General features: G+C 33.6%; 1 long non-coding RNA gene across 1 annotated transcript in view; it reads left to right on the top strand.

Annotated features, from left to right (window-relative positions):
- Positions 1-802: 802 nt before the first annotated feature.
- Positions 803-9,189, top strand: part of LOC131857211 (uncharacterized) — a 58,081-nt gene continuing 49,694 nt past the window's right edge. The window contains exons 1-2 of the long non-coding RNA XR_009358605.1: positions 803-1,046; positions 1,162-1,210. This is a non-coding gene — a long non-coding RNA (uncharacterized LOC131857211). The remainder of the gene's footprint in view (positions 1,047-1,161; positions 1,211-9,189) is intronic.

Below are 9,189 nucleotides of genomic sequence, written 5' to 3'. Positions count from 1 at the left end.
ATTAAAAAAGATGCTAATCTTCTTTGGTCTATTCTCTCTGCTTATATTTTATGGCAATTATGGAAAATTAGAAATGATGATAGATTTGAGGATCGCCCCGGGATCCTTACCGAGTCTTTGAAAAGCCTCACCTTTCACAATATTGTTGTGCAGGTATCTATCATCATGGACATTGAAAGAAACAAACTGCTTAGGTTCCTCAAAGATGGGGCGCCTACCATGTTAGTCTATGAGATGCGTGGCAGGTACGAATGGATGAGAAGCGCTGAGAGCCTTGCCTCCTTTGACCATGCCCTGAGCAAGCTAAAGAAGGAAATACATGACAATGGCATGGCACCACCACAAATTGCTATGCTTGCCCAGATTCAAGATAGAAGGAACATTGTGTGGATGGAGGGCCCTGCTAGGTGGACTGCCTGGGTTGTAAATCAGAATGATATCCTCTATTGACGTATACCGCCCCCCGGATTTTTGCTGTGAATTGATCGTTTCGGGCTGATCGCATTGACATATACTCCTTTTGTGGCTCCCTTTTGTTGCCTTGGCTCGGGACTGTGCTATTCTGATTATCATTTTGTTATATTTGATTACTGCCCCCTCGGTTAGGATGTTTTGTTTTCTGATTAGTTTATCTGAAACATATATTCTCTAGCTTAGTCTGTTGGTTCTACATGTTTAATTCTGTTTTTGTGGGTTGAGGCTTGCCTCCACCTCTGGTTCCTTGATTTTTTGTAAACTCTCGATTTAAAAAAACAAAAAAAAGGTCCTTGGCCCAATCTGGTTACATGTTTTTTTATTGGAGCATGGGGTCCATTTCGCCAAATTTCAACTGTCCCCACCTTCCCAAGGTTCTGTTGGCTGCACAGACGTTGCCAATTTCTTTTACACGGTTTCCATACGCAACTGCAAGTTGTCAGCCATGTTAATATCGACCGTACGGTCTTCTTCTCAGCCAAGTCTTTTGCTTTATGTAGTAATTCAAGTGGATTAATGAAGCATTCCCTCACGAACTGAGAGTTTGGGTGAGCTGGTTTAGAGCAGAAACGGTGAGTGAACGCTTCTGGGTCTACACGACTTAGAGATTTGAGTTATTTTAGAGTTTTTCTTTAGCTATTGAATATACTTATTCATTACAACGTTTGTCATCTGTGATTGCTGCAGCTTATGCGCATCAAGGCCCATAACACCTTCTGTTTGTGACTGTCTTCTGGTAAGTTCTTTCCTTCACACTAAATTCTGAAAATTATACAAGTATGATTTCTTTTACAGAAATGCTTCTCAATGCTGTCATCGGTAAATAGTCTATTGTAACGATAATTATTTATACTTTATTTAGATAGTCAAGCAAGTTGTTTTAGAGAAATTTATTTCCAGTGAATCTATCACTAAAGTTATTTCTAGATCTTCTTAGAAACATTGTTATTCAGGTGTTTTTTTGGTATAGTTCTTTCAAAATGTAAAAGAATTCAGCTTAGTAGTTTTTTTTTTTTTGGGATAATCCAGTGGTATCCCCAACCCTATGGTTTGCGATTCTGCCCAGCGACTTCAACCACCCTTGCCCTGGGCATTTTTTTTGTGCCAGGCGACCTCAACCACCCTTGTCCTGGGCTTTTTTTTTTGTGCCAGGTTTGGGGGACGGAGGGGGCGAACGGAGGCGAGACTAGTCCACTGGAGCTGCAAGCCGAGGCTCAAACGCGGCGTGCAGCAGGGAAAACCCAGCCGGAGTGAATCGAACCTTGGACCTACATGGGACAAACCCAAAGCCTTAGCACAACCATTCCAACCGTTTGAGCTAACAGGCGAACCCAACTTAGTAGTACTGTTAGTTTGAGCTTTTAGTCAGCTCTTGATTAATCCTTGTGTGTCGTTGCTGTTTGCTGACTTCAACTGATTACTCTGGTTATTTGTAACTAATTGTAAAACAATAAAGCTAAACGTAAAGATCGAAAGACAGATTGAAAGAACATTTAGAAAAGACTGTAGTTGACTGTTCCACATCATAACTGTGGAAACAGTGTTCTGAACTGTTGAGGTTATGAAAATTGAGTGTATGGAGATAGATGTGGAGCAGTGTTTAGAATTGTTGCAGTTTATAAAAAATTGACTGCAGGACACTTAATTTTGTTGGGTGAAGCTAGGACTTACCCAAGATCCTCCACCGTGTTTTGTTGGGTGAAGATAGGACTTCGCCTCTAAAGGTAAACGTATACCAGAAAACTATCTTTGCATAGAAATTGCACTCAAAACTTCCATTAAAAAGTAATACGTGTGAAGGTAGAGATACCCATTTTAAAAACTGATAAATGGGATGAAAAGGTTCTTTATTTGCTATTTTTAAAAAATGTGTAAAAAAGTTGAGGTTATTTATTTTCTTTGAGGTATTCTTCAAGCTACTGAATCTATCAGTTACCGAATTTAATTTGTCTCAAGGGTTATATATTGCCCATATTTCCACTTCAAAAATAAAGAGTGTGGTACTATAATTTGAAACAACCACTTCAATCTTTGTGATCCCTCTTGGTCCTATGGTCTCCTGGTTAATTGTGGTGGCTTTCGAATCTAATTTCATGAGCAGAACTAGAGTTGTGTTTTTACAATATCTAATTAGATCAAGTGCATAACATTAAAAAATTATCTTTGTGATCCCTCTTGGTCCTATGGTCTCCTGGTTATCATTTTTTTATGTATCTAAATTAAAAAGTTATTATTAATAATTTGATCATTGAGTGAGATGATGTTTATGTAGACTGATAAACACCTCAAAAATAGTATCTATATTATTATTATTGTGCATGTCTATATTCATATAGTTTGGAATTTTTTTATCAATTGATGTTCAAAAATTGAAATCGGATCTCCTTTGCATGACAAAGTATACTATACATCTATGTTTCATAATCAAATAGTGAAAATACGACTCCTTAACTATAAAATTCAAAGATAATATGATTTTGGTCATGATAAATAATACAAAGTTTTGAATTTAAAAGGAGAAAAATATAGATGATATGAAATCAATTGGGGAAGCTAGAATTCATGAAGGTTCTATGATATTTAGGTCTTGATTTTATTTTGTTTGTTTATGTCCCTTCTAATGTCACACTATTTCTGAGTAGGAGATTGTATTATCTTTCTACATGTATTGTGGGGCCTTTTTACTTGCCCTACCTATATGCATTTTTGTTACCTTTTTTATAGAATCAAAGCTCATCACTTGAAAGGTTAGTCCTACTGTTGAAGGATTGGTGATGCAAGAAGATGAGTCTAACGTCAAAGTGATCTAATAAATTTGTTCTCAAGGTCTTTCACAAGGTATACCTTTTGCAAAACTTCCAAATGTGATTCTTCCCCTTCAAATATTTTAATAGTGCTTACAAGTGGCTTAAATTCTTTACTCCAATATGTTATTTTATTGAAAAGGTTCTCTTTGAAAGCATGCATAAATAATGGGTGAGTAGGGTTTGGGTTTTGCATGTGGTCTGCTTTGATGTTGTCCAAACCCTCCCAAAATTTATCTTCTTCTTTGTTGAAGGTTTCCATGTGGAGCTTGTTCTCAAACATGGGCTCTAGTTTCTTGTATGTCCTTGTTTGTTCTAAGGAGAGTGCATTCAATATCCTTGTATGGGTAGAGTTTCTTTTATTGTCTTTTCATTGTTAGAATTTCTTATCCAAAATAGAATGCTCACTATGCATTATTGTTTACATTGAGACGAGATCTTTTTTTCACAACTCAATTGCGAATTCAATGTTGTGAATATTGCAATTATCTTTTAAAAAATATAAAGGAGACTATTAATATTCGCATTAGAAAATTGAGACATTGTTTGTGTTTATTATCTCATCTCATCTTACATATATTTCAAATGTCAATACTCTTATTATAAGAGAAGATATTGAACCCTTCTTACTCCCCCCAATAAGCCCACTTCTTTTCGTACTAATAACTTATATTTCATGAAGTACTGATATGGGGGATATTTATTGAGTACGTACCCCTTGTAGGGGTCTAGGGGTAGATTCGGTAGTGGGGTTGAGGGGTAGTACCCCTTGGTGGTTGAAAATTTTGCAAACTAGGAGAGTTTACAAAATTGTGATTTCAACCACAACAACATGAGATTAAATTTCTCCTAATTTCTAAGGGAAGGCTCCCCCTATGATTTACTAATCTACCTTTATAAAAATAAGATACAAGTTTTAACTCCTAATCTAACTTGGGCAGTACATCATACTATCCTCTTTTTTTAAGATAGATGTTATTATTTTCCTCTCTTTTCAGGAAAGAATTTGCAATATAGAGCGGCAATAATTCTTACAATTTTTTTGTTACAAATTAACATAGAATGCAAGAATTATACAACATATAGATAACAAAAGAAGTTTTGAAGGTTTCTATAAAGGCACAAAGTCCTTCATTGCTTCTCCGAGATGAGAAAGAGTTCTTAAGCTCAAAGTCTTAAAACTCACTCTTATCCTATCAACCTTTTTACAAATACTTTTATAACCCAATGTGTTAATTAAGAAAGTCAAAGTAAAGCATAAAGTCTTTAAATTGGCTCCTAATTACAGTTTCCATAATGTTTTTTTGAAATGATAATATGAAGCTCAAAGTCTTCAAGTAATGATTTCCTTTTCCAAGATGACATAATAAAGCACAAAGCCTTCAAAGTGTAACCATAATATATCTCAGCCAACTTTAACTTGAAAATACCAATATGAAGCACAAAGTCTTCAAAATGATATCACAATCACCAATTCCTGATTCTATTAACAAGAGTCAATATATGACACAAATTTCACAAATTAACAATTGGCTCTACACTATAACAATATTCTCTCAACACACCTTTGCTTCAGAAAAATTAGAATTTATAATGAAAATGATATAAGAAAACTCACCTTAAACCACAAATGAATCCAACATAAAGTTTGGATGCCAAATTTTTCTTCTTATTTCATCAAGTTTGTAAAATCACAATAGGAATACAAAGTTTCACTTTCGCTCTTCACTTCATTAGAGTTTTGATATATAGATTAAAGATTCTAGATGGAAATTACAATAAGCAACCTCATATATATAGGAGGGTGTATTGAGAAAAACTATGATTAATTCACATAAGAGTTTTTATTGAATTTGGAGTCATGCATTGCCAAAGTGCAAAATCTAAATACAAACTGACACTTGAGGTGTCAAAGTATTATTAAAAAATGCATCTACTATGAAAACTACTAAGTGTCACCAATCACTCCATTTTGATCCTACTTCATGAATTCATAAAACTATTGTTAAGTTATTTTCATTTGTCCCTGATTAGGTCCTTTAGTGAGAGTTGTGGTGACCTTGACCCAGGTGATAGAATCTTCGAGGCTCATGTAGCATTTCTTGTGCCTTTTTAGAAGTGAGCCTAGATAATCTAGATTTACTTGGATATCTATCAACTTATCAATTGAGGACAATGAGAAAGGTTATTTATTTGAATCCACACATGTTCAATATATAAATACAATAAACAAGGAAAATTATAGAAACAAAGTGAATTACAGAAAATGAGCTTCCAATTTTGGTGCCAATGATTTCAAATTTGAAAAATAGTTATAGAATTTGCATTGGAGAATTCCCCCCATTCTCTTTGTTTCCAACCGTTGCTCATACAATTTATACCAAATTTGCACTTTCCACCGGTGACTATTGGACTACATGACTATTCAAATTCCAAATTTGATAAATCATTATTGGGCACAGGTATCAGAATAACAATACCGAAATGATAAATCACTGTTAGACACTGCTATCAGAATAACAATGTCGCTCTGATAAATCAACGTTGGGTACCGATATCAGAATAGAAACTCCAATCATGACTTCTTGATCACCCATTGGAATAACTCTTCAAGGCCGAGCAACAATTTCAAGTAATCCTGATAGTACAAATTAACCTGATGACACTTTATCAGGTTAACTATTCTGATGACAACTTTTTACCACAATGATGCTTTATCAGGTTCACTATCTTGATGACAACATTGACAACTTTTTACAACAATGACATTTTATCGGTTTAGCTATCTCGATGACAGTAATGACAAAATTTTGAGGAACTTTATAAATTGAAAAATCATGACTCCAATTTTGACATACAGGCCCCAAAAAATGAAATAACATTACAATTAGTCTCAACAGACCTTATTGAATCAAAATGGACCTAACCCTAACTCCTAGACTCAAAACACCTAATTGACATATTAAATAGACCTTATGTGCTCCTACACTAGTAATGTCTATCAGTGTTACAACATGATATTGAAGAAGATTGTGGAAAGTGCTAATATGAAGGTTGATGAATGTCATAGACAGGAGAACAAAATATGCAGATATGCGTCTGATGATCAAGATATTATTTTAAATCCTTTACAGACTAAGATCTTAATGTAGAATTCTTCAGGAGAGAGTTAATCCATATATTTATTCTTTCAGTGAAGAAGTTCAAGAGCCTGAGAATCAAAACAATCAGAAGACTCTGAGATACGTAAGATTGAATCATTTAGAAAATCAGATTATTGGTGATAAAAACAAAGGTATGTTGACTAGGAGAAGGATTGTTGCTGAAGAGATATGTTTGATTTCCATGATAGAACCTAAAGATGTTGCAGAAGCATGTAAATATGAGAAGTGGATAAAATCTATGGAAGAATAATTGAATCAAATTGAGAACAATAACACTTGGGAGCTTGTTCTGATACCTAAAGACAAGAATGTGATTGTCATTAAATGGGTGTTCCGGAATAAACTGAATGAAGTCGGTGAAGTGGTTAGAAACAAAGAAAGACCATTGTGTAAAGGATGTTTTCAGGTGGAAGGAATTAATTATGAGGAAAAATTTTCTCTGGCAGCAACTCACAATACTGGTTCCCACTTTTTGACCAACTTTGACACTTATATAAATATTTTGAAAAAAACATTCACTTTCCAACACATATAACTTTTAAACAGTTAAGAATTTAAAGATGATATAAACTAGTGATTTTTAACATCTTGTTTGTAGATTCTAAATATATTTTTTTCAAATTTGTTTGAATAAAATTTTATTGAATTTTCCATCTCCCTCAAAAAGTAATTTTTTACAGCAAACAACATTTTTTAAGAGTGATGTGTATCCCGAAACGCATAATATTTTTTCTATAAATGATAAAAACTTAATTCTTTTGAATTTTGGCTTGTAACATCAATACCCAGGGCATGCAGTTGGTTTGATAGTGATATGTTGAATATTTTGCATTTTATTAAGTTTTGAAGTTCGACTAATTATAATTTAGATATAGGTGTACGTTTGAACACATAACTTGTTCTATATATATGAAAATTCAATTTTATTTTTTTTGTTAGAAAGAAAACTTCAATACCTAGTGCATAGATATTTTTCAATTTTTTTTTGAATTAGTTTACTATTTTTCCCAATGCATTGAACAAAGAAGTTCATGTTTGGTGAAAAACCTACATTCATAAGAAATAAAATAAAAATATATTAATGAAATTAAATATATTAAAAGTTATACTATTTGGAAAGCTTATAATAAGGACTAAATACTTTAAAAAAAAACTTTTTAATGAATTAATTTGACCCCCCAAAAGTTAATGTAAAATTGGTTTTTTATCAGCATTTGATAGATGCAAAGGAGACTTCATTGCAAGCATGATTTAGAAGTAGAGAGGTTCTATCCAAGAAATTTGGATTTAAGAGGCTTTGATTTAACTCTCTTCAATTAATTACTTAAAATGGGACCTCTTAAAGCTTAAATCATTATATTTTCTAAAAAATGTATGATTTCAACAAAAATCGAGATGTACCAAAAAGTGGGAACCAGCTTTGTGAGTTCACCCAAGCTCCTGCTCTTGCTGCTACTCTAGAAATAAAGTTGTTAGATTACTGCTTGCATATGTTGCTTACAATAATTTTGAGTTATATAAGATGGATGTTAAGTTAGCCTTTTTGAATGATGATTTGGAAGCGGAAGTCTACATTGATCAATCAGATGGTTTTTATTATTGGATGAAGGAGACATGTTATGCAAATTAAAGAAAGCACTATATGGACTTAAACAAGCCCCTAGAGCCTAGTATGCTAGATTGGACAGGTACTTGATGAAGTTGGGATTCTGTAAAGGGACTGCTGATTATTGAAGTTTTTGTTGATGGCATTGTTTTTGGAGGATATGATGATTTGAGTATGAAGCTTGCTGATGATATGCCAAAAGAGTTTGAGATGTCTATGATAGATGAGATGAAATTTTTCTTAGGATTACAGATTACACAAATTGATAAAAGCATTTTCATTTCTCAATCTAAGTATGTGAAGGAATTGTTGAAGAAGTTTGGGTTAGATGATTCTAAACCTATTGGAACTCCTATGGTGACTAGATGCAAGTTGTTCAAGCATGATGAATCTCAGAAAGCTAATTAGACTTTGTACAAATATATGAGTGGTGGACTGTTATATTTGACTTAGACTAGGCCAAACATTATGCATGTCATATGTCTTTGTGCTAGATTTCAAGCTGATCCTAAAGAGAGATGTTACTATTGTGAAGAGGATTTTTAGATACTTGAAGGGGACAGTTGACTATGGTTTATGTTATCCGAAGAATGATGATTTCATGTTATATGCTTATATTGATGTTGATTGGGCAGGTGATGTTGATGACCATAAGAGAACTACCGATGTAGCTTTCTTTCTAGGAAATAATTGTGTTTCATGGTCCAGTAAGAAACAAGATGCTATATCTCTATCTACTGCAGAAGTTGAATGCATTGTTACTGCTAGCAAATGTACTTGGGTAATTTGCATGAAGAAAATGTTGAAAGATATTAGAGTTGTGTATGATGAGCCTACTATTCTATATTGTGATAATTCAAGTGCTATTAATATTTTGAAGAATATAGTACTGCATTCTAAAACCAAGCATATATTAATTATCCTTTCTTGAGGGAGAAAGTTAGTGATGAATAAGTTAGATTGGAGTATGTATCTACAAAGGATCAGATTGCAGATATTTTTACCAAGCCTTTGCCTATAAATTTACATTTGTATATTTGAGAGACAATTGAGGGGTCTCTACCCCTCCTGATGAGAAATAGATGCATTGAGATGCATCAATTCGATGGACTACACATGGTCTTATCATCTTATCTAGATT

The sequence above is a fragment of the Cryptomeria japonica genome, chromosome 7 (assembly GCF_030272615.1).
Source record: "Cryptomeria japonica chromosome 7, Sugi_1.0, whole genome shotgun sequence".
NCBI lineage: Eukaryota > Viridiplantae > Streptophyta > Pinopsida > Cupressales > Cupressaceae > Cryptomeria > Cryptomeria japonica.
The sequence above is the reverse complement of the archived record's forward strand: the minus strand, read 5'-3'. Positions and strand labels throughout refer to the sequence as shown.